Genomic DNA, 9,307 nt, shown 5'->3' on the forward strand with positions numbered 1-9,307 from the left:
TAACCTTAGTGAAAAAATTCTTTGAGTGCGTGTGTGCTTTCCTGCTGGCTCGCCTAGCTTTAACCTGTGTTCCCCCACAGCATTCTGTCTGTGAGTCAGCCGACCAGAGTTGAAGAGTTTGAGCCATATTGCTGGTGGTCATTTGGCTGGAAATGAATGTGTGTATGGAATGAAAAGCCAGAAGATGGTGGCCAAGTGTGAGACGAGCTGGCTGGCACACAGTGAACTCTGAGGGTCAGAGGAGGGGTTTAGGTCAGCTCGTGTCATGAAAGTATAGGGCAAAAAATAAAGTAAAACACATTTCCTGTTAATTTATAGTTGCATAAAAAAGTACATAAAATGATAAGAAAGATTTCAAATCTATAATAATGTATTTTTTCAAAAATACACTTAACCTTGCAATGAAAATCGACAATGAAAATTACAATTTTTATATGATCTCATTAAATTTAATCTTCTCATAAGACTCGTGACCAAATCAAGGCATGCAGAGTGGATTTATAACAATGTGTCTAACATTTTAGGCACCTATTTTAAAACTTATTCTAATAAGTTCCCATTAACTATACTGTGCGTAACTTTTCTTTAATAGACGAAGCAAATGAATGTTTATGATTGATTGCCTGTAACAATTAATTTTCAGTGTATCGCTAGATGGTTTCCATATTTTTCTGTGCGTTCATTGTGTTTAATTGTGTGCATCGTGTAGGAGGTAGTCAATCTAGTAACCTGTAGTAGGCTTTGGAAAATGGCTGGCAATACTTTGATGATCATCGGCTCTGCAGCTGCAGAGCCAAATGTCATATATCACCACTGTGATCCTACTTACAGCAATTTTCTCCAGCAAAGTGGATGTAAAACACAATTATGAATACAATTATTTATAAAAATGCTGGCTAAGTGTTTTGCTACATTGTAAAAAAAACAAACCAAAACAACAACCATAGAACGTAGAACGCACAGTCACAACACTGGCATGTAGTTCAACAATCAATCATTATGTATAAAAGTACGCGACCGTGCATCATCTACCAATCTTGCGGGCATCTCTGCGTGTGAGTGTGTGTGAGTGTATGTGTGTTAAAGAGTTTAAAGGTGTGGTGGGAGTTGTAAGCTGAGGTCAGTTAGTTCCGACCTCGAGGATAGCACGGCCACAACCTTGGAACAGTGTGGGGGTGGTTCACTTCCCCTTTCCCTGCCTCACGGCTTCCTGTGAGTGCTAGAACCGTTAACCACACCCTCCTCCTCTGGCCTACACCCCCACACACCACCATAGCAGGCCCTAGAAAACATCCACAACTCTCCCCTCTTTCTCCTTCATTCCCTGGCCAATGAACACACACACACACACACACGCACGCACACTCTCCAACAATAGCCCTCTTCCCTTATACCTCTCCCTGCTCTTGAACTCGACTCTACCCTGGCAACCATCTCTGCGCTTCCCTGGCCTGGTCCGCCTCTGACCCCGGACCAGTTAATTGTCATGAAGATGATTTAGGATGAACGTACGTAGGCACGCTTCTGTTTGAGCCACTGTGGTTCTGCAGGTAGGTCTGCACTCGTGATCTAACCACACAAACAAGACGTACAACCACCTCGTTGAAAGGCATTCTAAAGATCCCATCTGTGCTTAGCAACAGCTGAGTCACCGATGAAAGATGTCGGTGAGCTGATTCTCCAACACTCGCCATTATCAAAAGAGATGAAATGATCTGTTTTATGGGATTTATGACACCAATAAAACAACCACAACAAAGCACAGTCATGTTCTGATCTATTTCACTTTATGCCACCTTATCACACCTACAGCAGCAGCATTCCTACTAAGCTCCCATCAGTCATTATGCTGCAGAAGAGGAGAATTGTGAACGAGATCTTCTGTGTCAGTGCGTGTGTATGTGTGTCTGTGTGGGCGTATATAAGCCTGTGGTCTGTGGAGGGACAGTGTGGAAGAGTATGTGTGTGGGGAGAGAGAGGTGTGTGTATATATTATGAACAATGGTAGTGGTGTTTTTTTTTCTTTGGGGGGGGGGGGGTCTATTCCTCGAAAGGGAGTGCTGTTCCCGTAGGGGGAGAGGAGGAGTGGGGTGGAGCGCATGGTGGACTGAGTGTATGTGGGGGAGTGAGTGTGGGGGCAGTTAGGCCATCTGGACTGTGAGGAGGCTGAAGAAAGGGAGAGAGTGTGTGTGTGCGTGTGTGTGTGCGTGTGTGTTTGTGGGTGTGTGTGCGTGCATGTGTGTGAGAAAGCAAGAAGGAGGCAGTAGGGATGAGAAGAGAGGAGGGAGGGATGGAGAGCCAGAACTGAGGCTGTAGGAGACAGGATGGAGGTACACAAAGAGCAACAGAAGGAGGAATGTTGCTCATGGTCATAAACATTTCTACAGCATGGTAGTACTCAGCGTCGGCAATATGTATCGATTTCACTTGATAGAGAGACAATAAATGTAAAAGCTTATGTGAGCATAAAGAAAAGACGTGCATCTCAAAGCCTCCACATTCACTTACTGTGTTTTTTTTTCATATATATATATGAAAGAACTATGCTAAAGAAAAAATTCTATATACATAATGATAGGCTGCCAAAGCCATCCCACAGCTATTCTTGTGCTCACTTTGCTTTACTAGCATATATTAAAATGCAATGAAGGGCATGTAGACTCAGATTCACAAGATATGAGTACAATCTAACTGAAATCATCCGAATTCATTATTTACATGCAGTGACAGCAGAGTCTGTAGTGTTCACACGTGCCTGGAGGAGAACTCGCTATTTAGTCATTTTACATAAGTGGTTCCAGAATTTTACTTGATTTTACTGTTTAAGTTACAATAAATATCTTTACAGACAATTTCGAAGCAGTTTGTTCTTCACTCGGAGACCAAAATGAATCTTTCCCGATCCATTGCAATCCACAGCAAGCACTCTGAGGTATTAGAAAGCCTTCTGGAAAAAAAATAAATCAAGATGGCATATTCCATGTTTGACTACTGCTGCGTGCACGTTCAGATCAAGATGCAATTTTCACAAAAAGTTCCAAAATTCAAGGTTCTTTCTGCCACTGCAGACACTTTGATTCTGTCTTTCACAGCTGAACAAACATGGCTGGTGCTCTGCAACCCCTGTCAATTCTGACAACCAAATTTGTTCTAATTTCATCCTATATTTATTTTATAGTTACAGCAGAATAACATGCAACACTGGTCCTAAGCCTATATCAAACGGTTACACAGAATGAAATCTTACGGGGTGGAATGCTTCGATTTGCACACCGAGGTGTGTTTACAGATCTTGGGAGGTTATTTCTGTAGATTGCATGCCTACGTGCAGTGTGGAGAAGAAGAAAGAAAACATGCTATGGACAGCCTAAAGTGATGCTCCTCGACTCAGTATCAGTTGTGGCCAGTTGTGGAAAGAGGTGAGCTGGCTCTTCATCTCTGCTTGAGGCTAGTGGCTGGAGGCCCAACCAAAGATCACACCCAAATCTCTGAGCAAACTGCCAAGAAATGAGTTGCATAGTAGCTAATGTAGATGCCAAGATTTGACAAGGAAAAAACAGTATGGAATAGAAATATATAGATATTCTAATTCTTAGTCTGCTGCAAGGTTTTTTGATCCTGTTTGCAAACCCATACATCATGACTGAACAATGTTACAGGAGTGCAGTGCTAAATAAGGTCAAATCATCACGATGCACAACGTTGATGTCTGAAGAGCCACGTATCACAGAAACATTCATTTACTGGTTGCATACATGGACTACCAACCCGACCACGCTGACTGCATTATTATCTTTCAAGAATTTAAATTCAGTGTATGTGCAGCACCAAAAAAAAGAAAGAAAGAAAAAAAGAATTGCTTTGGGTCCATTATTCATTTCCTTTACAACAAATACCACCACTGGGCAACTTCTCTGTCTGCAAAAGCACAAGAGGCCTTTTCAGAGCAGCCGTTTTAACTCATTATAAAGAAAAGTACAGCTGATCCTTGTACAGCAGTGAAACTGAAACAGAAATCCACCATCTTTGATTTGTGTGAAAACATGTGAAAATGCTTCTCATGAGAAAACCTACAGTAGGGCCACTGGGAGACAAACCTGCATAGCAATCCCTTTTCAGCACAGAATATTTCTCACTGTCTGTGCAGCAGTAGTAGTAAAGATTTTCATTGTTGAGCCCTGTGTTTCCTCTTTCAAAGGACTAAACTGGATTTTGAACAGGGAATCATCCTCAAGACAGGGTCGCGTGGATTAGCCAATGATCCTAGGGTACAAACAAAATGTGTGCCAGTTATCCTGGCACAGATTTGGAGCTTTTAGGAATGTGGAGTTGTTTATTTTGCTACATGTTAGTGATAAGAAAATAAATGTTCCTGTTATCCAGGTAGATGTGTGACATGCGCAAATGTGAGTGCGCTACCAGAACGGCCTGTGAAGGAGGCACACAGCTGATGTGAGTATTGAGGTGAACTCAATTTTGGAGTTGTGTACAGTATTCGTGAGAGCAAAAAGAGGAATCCCTACTGTTCCTGGATTGCCAGCTGACCCCCATCCCTTTTGACTATCAACCTCATTCCTCCTCCCATCATTTCCCTCCCCTGATGTTTTGGCCACATCAATATCACCTCCTCCTTTTCCAAACCTCCCACAAGACCTCACCTCATCCCCTCCCCTGCCCTGAGCTCTTCAGGTCCTCCAGGCTGAGAGGTCAGTATGGGTCAGGAGCTCGTGACTCCCTCATTCACGGTCTCTCCTCTCTGTCCTGACCCCCAGTGTTGTTCTATCACAGCTCTGTTCCCTTTTTCTGTCCTCCACACAAACACTCACCCTCTCCACTCATTATCTGACCTACTTTTTTCTCTCTCTTCGCTTTCTCCCGCTTTCTGCGCTCCTTCGTTAGCTCAAGCTGTTCTTGGATGCCATATTGATTGGGGTTTCTATTCACCTTCACTCACATCCTCTTCTCTCCCTCTCTCTATTCCTTTTGTTCCCCAGTGTACTGTAATGCTCAAACCTCTTTGATCCGCGTGTTTGTGTCTGTGTACTGCTTTCCTAAATGTCTCCATTTACTGTAAGCTCTACTACCATGCTATGCACAATTTCTCTCTGTCCAGCAATCGCACACATACACACAAACACACATATTACAGATATATACTGACTTTACTTTGATTTCTCTCTAACCTTAACGATAGCAGGTACTTTGTTAACCCTCACCTTAAACTGACCTTACGCTAAACTTAAAATACGGTGAATGTCTTCACTGTACAGTTTAATAATTTACATCATTGGGACTCCCTAACCAAGACATACCCCCATTATGTGTCTGCTTAAACAGATCCACAACATGAGTAACATCTGGACAACCCACACACACAGAAAAACACATCATACACATAGTCAGGCTCACATTTTATTTATTGGTCTGTTCAGTCTGACTTTTTTCTTCATTTTTGTGTTTGCGTGCACTTTTGGATGTGTGGGTTTTTTGCACATGATATAAACCAACATGTTTCTCCCAGCATGTTAACCAGGAGTCTTATGTGGAGCGTGTTTTCCCAAAGGCCACCAGTGTTAAATCATCATTTTGAAGAAGGACCGCACAGCTAAAAACCTCAGGTACTTTAGGGGATTTACTCACAAACCCACATGGGCACAGTGCGCATACACATTATATTAACAGAGAAAACACAAACACCGCTGAGGGGAGGGGCTGCACTTTACCCCCACATAGACGAAGGGAGAGGAGATGAGGTGCAGAACAAAAATTAGAAACCAAATTAGAGGAACTGGTCAGGCGAGGAGAGGAAGAGAGGAGATGGAGGGGTGGGAGGGAAAAGGGTAGAAGGAAAGGCGGACTAGGACAAACAGAGTCGGTGACCTGAGGAGGGAGTGTCTCAGAACCTTACCAGCATGGATCAACAAGAAGGCTGCTGAGAGGACAGAAATACAAGTTAAAACAGTGAGCGCAACACACTGAGAGAAAAAGAGCACGAGTACAAATGTCAAACATGTTTGTTGGTGTGAGGCGTCTTTGCCCAAACTATCACCTTTTGACCCTTGTGTAGCACCTTTAAAATGATCCCAACAGAAGCCTCTCTTGTGCCCATCACTCTTTGACCTCACGCTAAACCCCCTCCCACCCTCCACCCCCAACACATGTCATCATCACCCCCTCACATCCCAGTGAGATAAACACAGGTTTGAACACAACTAAGCCTCACAGCAAAATAGGATTTTTTAAAAACTCACACGGCACACTGCGACCCCCCTGGCTCCCGCTCGTGATGAAACCATCTCCTGACTGGTGCATCCCACGCCTTCCCATTCAGCCTCTCCTTATCGAAGAGCGTAAAAAAAAAAAAAAGAAAAAAAAAAAGACAGAGAGTCAGCAGGGTGGGGCTGGAGAAAAAACACTTATCATATTGTCATTCTGATGACTTTGCCTCTTCCCACTTACAATGCAGCGTTCTAGTCGTCACACCTAGATACGTGCAATTTGCACCGGCGTAACGCTTGATGAGTATCCCCCTCACATGAAATAAACCCTTCCTTGATGTGAAGACAGTCTAACTGGGATACTTATACATTACAACCTCCTACAACCGTGACCTCCGCCCCCGACCTCTTCCAATTCTTCCCCATTCTCCCTCTCTCATCCTTTCTGTAGCTTCCTCTCCCTTTCTGTCTCCCTGTCTTCTATTGCCTCATCTCTTTCTCTTGTTGGTGTAAGTAAGCAGCTTAAACACCTACAGGGTGTGACATTGGGGCCCCACGCGCCTCCGAATGCAGTCAGTGCGGGCGGGAGAAGGCAGCGCTGAAAAGGAAAGCGTTTCATCCGTCTATTCTCTCCTCCCCGCTCTGCCTGGCATCGACGGCGCGAGTGTGGTTAAGGCATAGCCAAGGCTGTCCCCTCACATTAGCCGGGGCTGAGCCAGACAAGCCGTCATCCCCCCCCCCGCAAGACTGTCCTCCACTGCTCATCTTAACACCCCCCCAATCAAATTTTTTTTTCTCTCATCCTCTCATCCTCTATCCTCCTCTCCTCCACTCAGCTCAGCTCTGCCATGGGCACCAGTCCCCAATCTCCAAGGTGATTATGACAAAAACGAACGACCCCCAAGAGACGGGGCCAGCAGAGATAAGAGAGAAAGAAGAGGATGGTGGAGGGAGAGAATGAGGAGGAGGAGGAAGGGATTGGAGATGGATGATGTAACAGAGAATTTTGGCTGTGCATTATGATTTGGGTTGAAAATTTCAGAACCAGCAGCACATAGCAGTTCATATCTATCTATATCTGTATCTCTCTATCATACTGAAATTAGTTTTGTGCAGGAAGAATGAAGCCAGTGGTGGTAGGTTGATAGCTGTGGGGGGAATTAAACAAGTACTCTTGTACTGCAATGCATATGGATACCTTTACTTTATGTATTTCTTCCAGCTTCCAGCTTGCTACTTTCTACTTGTACTTTGCTTCATTTAAGAGGGAAATACTTTTTTGGTTTCGAACAACATATGGTCCATTGGTGTAAATTAAAAATAAATTAAACTACCCGGCAGTGCATTAAAATCTGATTCAAACCAATCCAATAATATGATCCAATAACAAAGACAATTAAAGGCCATTATGTATAAGGAATACTTCTTAATTTGAATGCCTACAAGGGACTGAGGTACCAGATAGATAGATAGATAGATAGATAGATAGATAGATAGATAGATAGATAGATAGATAGATAGATAGATAGATAGTCATTACATGCTGTATATAATTAGCTAGATACAACAAATAAGATCCTATTTCTTCTGTAAGGGTCAAAGATCATTGCTGTGGTGTGGAATGGGGTCATGACCCCACATGGTCAGCAGAGTCAAATCAAGTAGCAGTGCTGAACTCGAGGAGGTCATTAAAGAGGCAGAGTGTCCTGATGGGGACAAGCAGCATGGGGGGAGGCTGTTAACCCCTTCCTTCGCCTTTCCCTGCTGAAACGAGAGAAAGCAATGAGAAAGGAAATGTAGTGGAGGAGAAGAGATGAGAGGTCATATTATTGTAGCATAGCAACCCAGGTTTCAGTGTGGGTTGAGGCGAGCAATAATATATAATATTGCTGAGAGGTTAGACAGCTTAGAAGAACCTTTCAAGATGGATGTGGAAAGAGAGGTGCACTTTCTGCACAGAAGAGGGGGAGGGAAGGTAGGAGAGGGGGTGGGGGTGAGCCGCGTCGGTAGAAAAAAATAGCCCAATCCTCCCATCTCCATCCACTCCCGACACTCGTCTCTTTCTCACTGTCTCTCACTCTCTAATACTATGTTAGTTTCCCTCTCTCTATCTTACTTTCCCTCCCTCTTCTTCCGCTCTGTGCATCATTAAAACAAGCAGAGTAGTGTTCAGAGCGTGGGGCTGAACTGAGACGGTGACCTCCACAATAAGAAGATGTTCTTGCTTCGGGGAAGAGAAGGTCGTTTTGTACTCCTCTCTGTCTCTCTCTCTTTTTCTTCTACTTACTTCCATTGGAGTAAATGAGATTTGGAGGGGGTAGTATAGTGGAGGAAGGGATCAAGAGGGTAGACATGCAGACGGTGAAAGACGAAGAAAGAAAGATGCAGAGGGAGAGAGGGCTGTTTAATGTAGGATTCATAACACAGAGAAGAAGAATATGATAAACAGGAAAGATCTGAATTCCCCTAAAGTAAAGTGGATAGTAGGGTTAGAGCAAGGCAGCCAGGGGCTGATACCACAGAAATGGGCATGAAAAGCCTGAATATGAGTCTGCCTGCAGTTTCATTTGGGAAGAAGATCCTCTTTGCTCGGAAATGGGTAAAATACATCTTCCTTGTCCACACATGCCGATGGACAGCATGAGGTCAGCCAGGAGCAATTGTTATCAAAGAAAGCCACGATGTTGGATGTGGTGATGCGCAGCTTGTCCAGGGGCATCTTTTCATCTTATACATACAATAGTCACCAAGGCCTGAGGCCTTAGGGAGGACAGAAATTCCTACGGGTGACACAAGGACAGGCAGTGGTGAACAGCTCCACTGCCCCCCCCCAACTCCACGCGGTGCCTTCACGCTGGCACAAAATGTGTGGGCAGCGAGCACAAACACATTCTCTGAATCCTCCAGATGATTATGCATCCCTTAAATCCAATAACCTCAATTCATTCTGCTTTTCCTGATGTCATTCTACATTGTAATTCATTCATTTACACTTTCTTTGAGAAATCGGCTCATTCTCTGGATTCTTCTCCTCCATTATTAATGCTACCCTTCCTTACTTTCCTCTTACCCCTCGTTCCTTTCCTTCC

General features: G+C 43.9%; 1 long non-coding RNA gene across 1 annotated transcript; it reads right to left on the reverse strand.

Annotated features, from left to right (window-relative positions):
* Positions 1–3,685: 3,685 nt before the first annotated feature.
* LOC120719251 lies at positions 3,686–6,650 on the reverse strand. Its single transcript, XR_005692640.1, has 3 exons — positions 6,460–6,650; positions 6,252–6,337; positions 3,686–5,929 (listed from the first exon to the last, which is right to left on the reverse strand). It is a non-coding gene; the product is annotated as an uncharacterized LOC120719251 (long non-coding RNA).
* Positions 6,651–9,307: the final 2,657 nt, after the last annotated feature.

The sequence above is a fragment of the Simochromis diagramma genome, unplaced genomic scaffold, assembly GCF_900408965.1.
Source record: "Simochromis diagramma unplaced genomic scaffold, fSimDia1.1 OVJJ01000545.1, whole genome shotgun sequence".
NCBI classification, from domain to species: Eukaryota; Metazoa; Chordata; class Actinopteri; order Cichliformes; family Cichlidae; genus Simochromis; species Simochromis diagramma.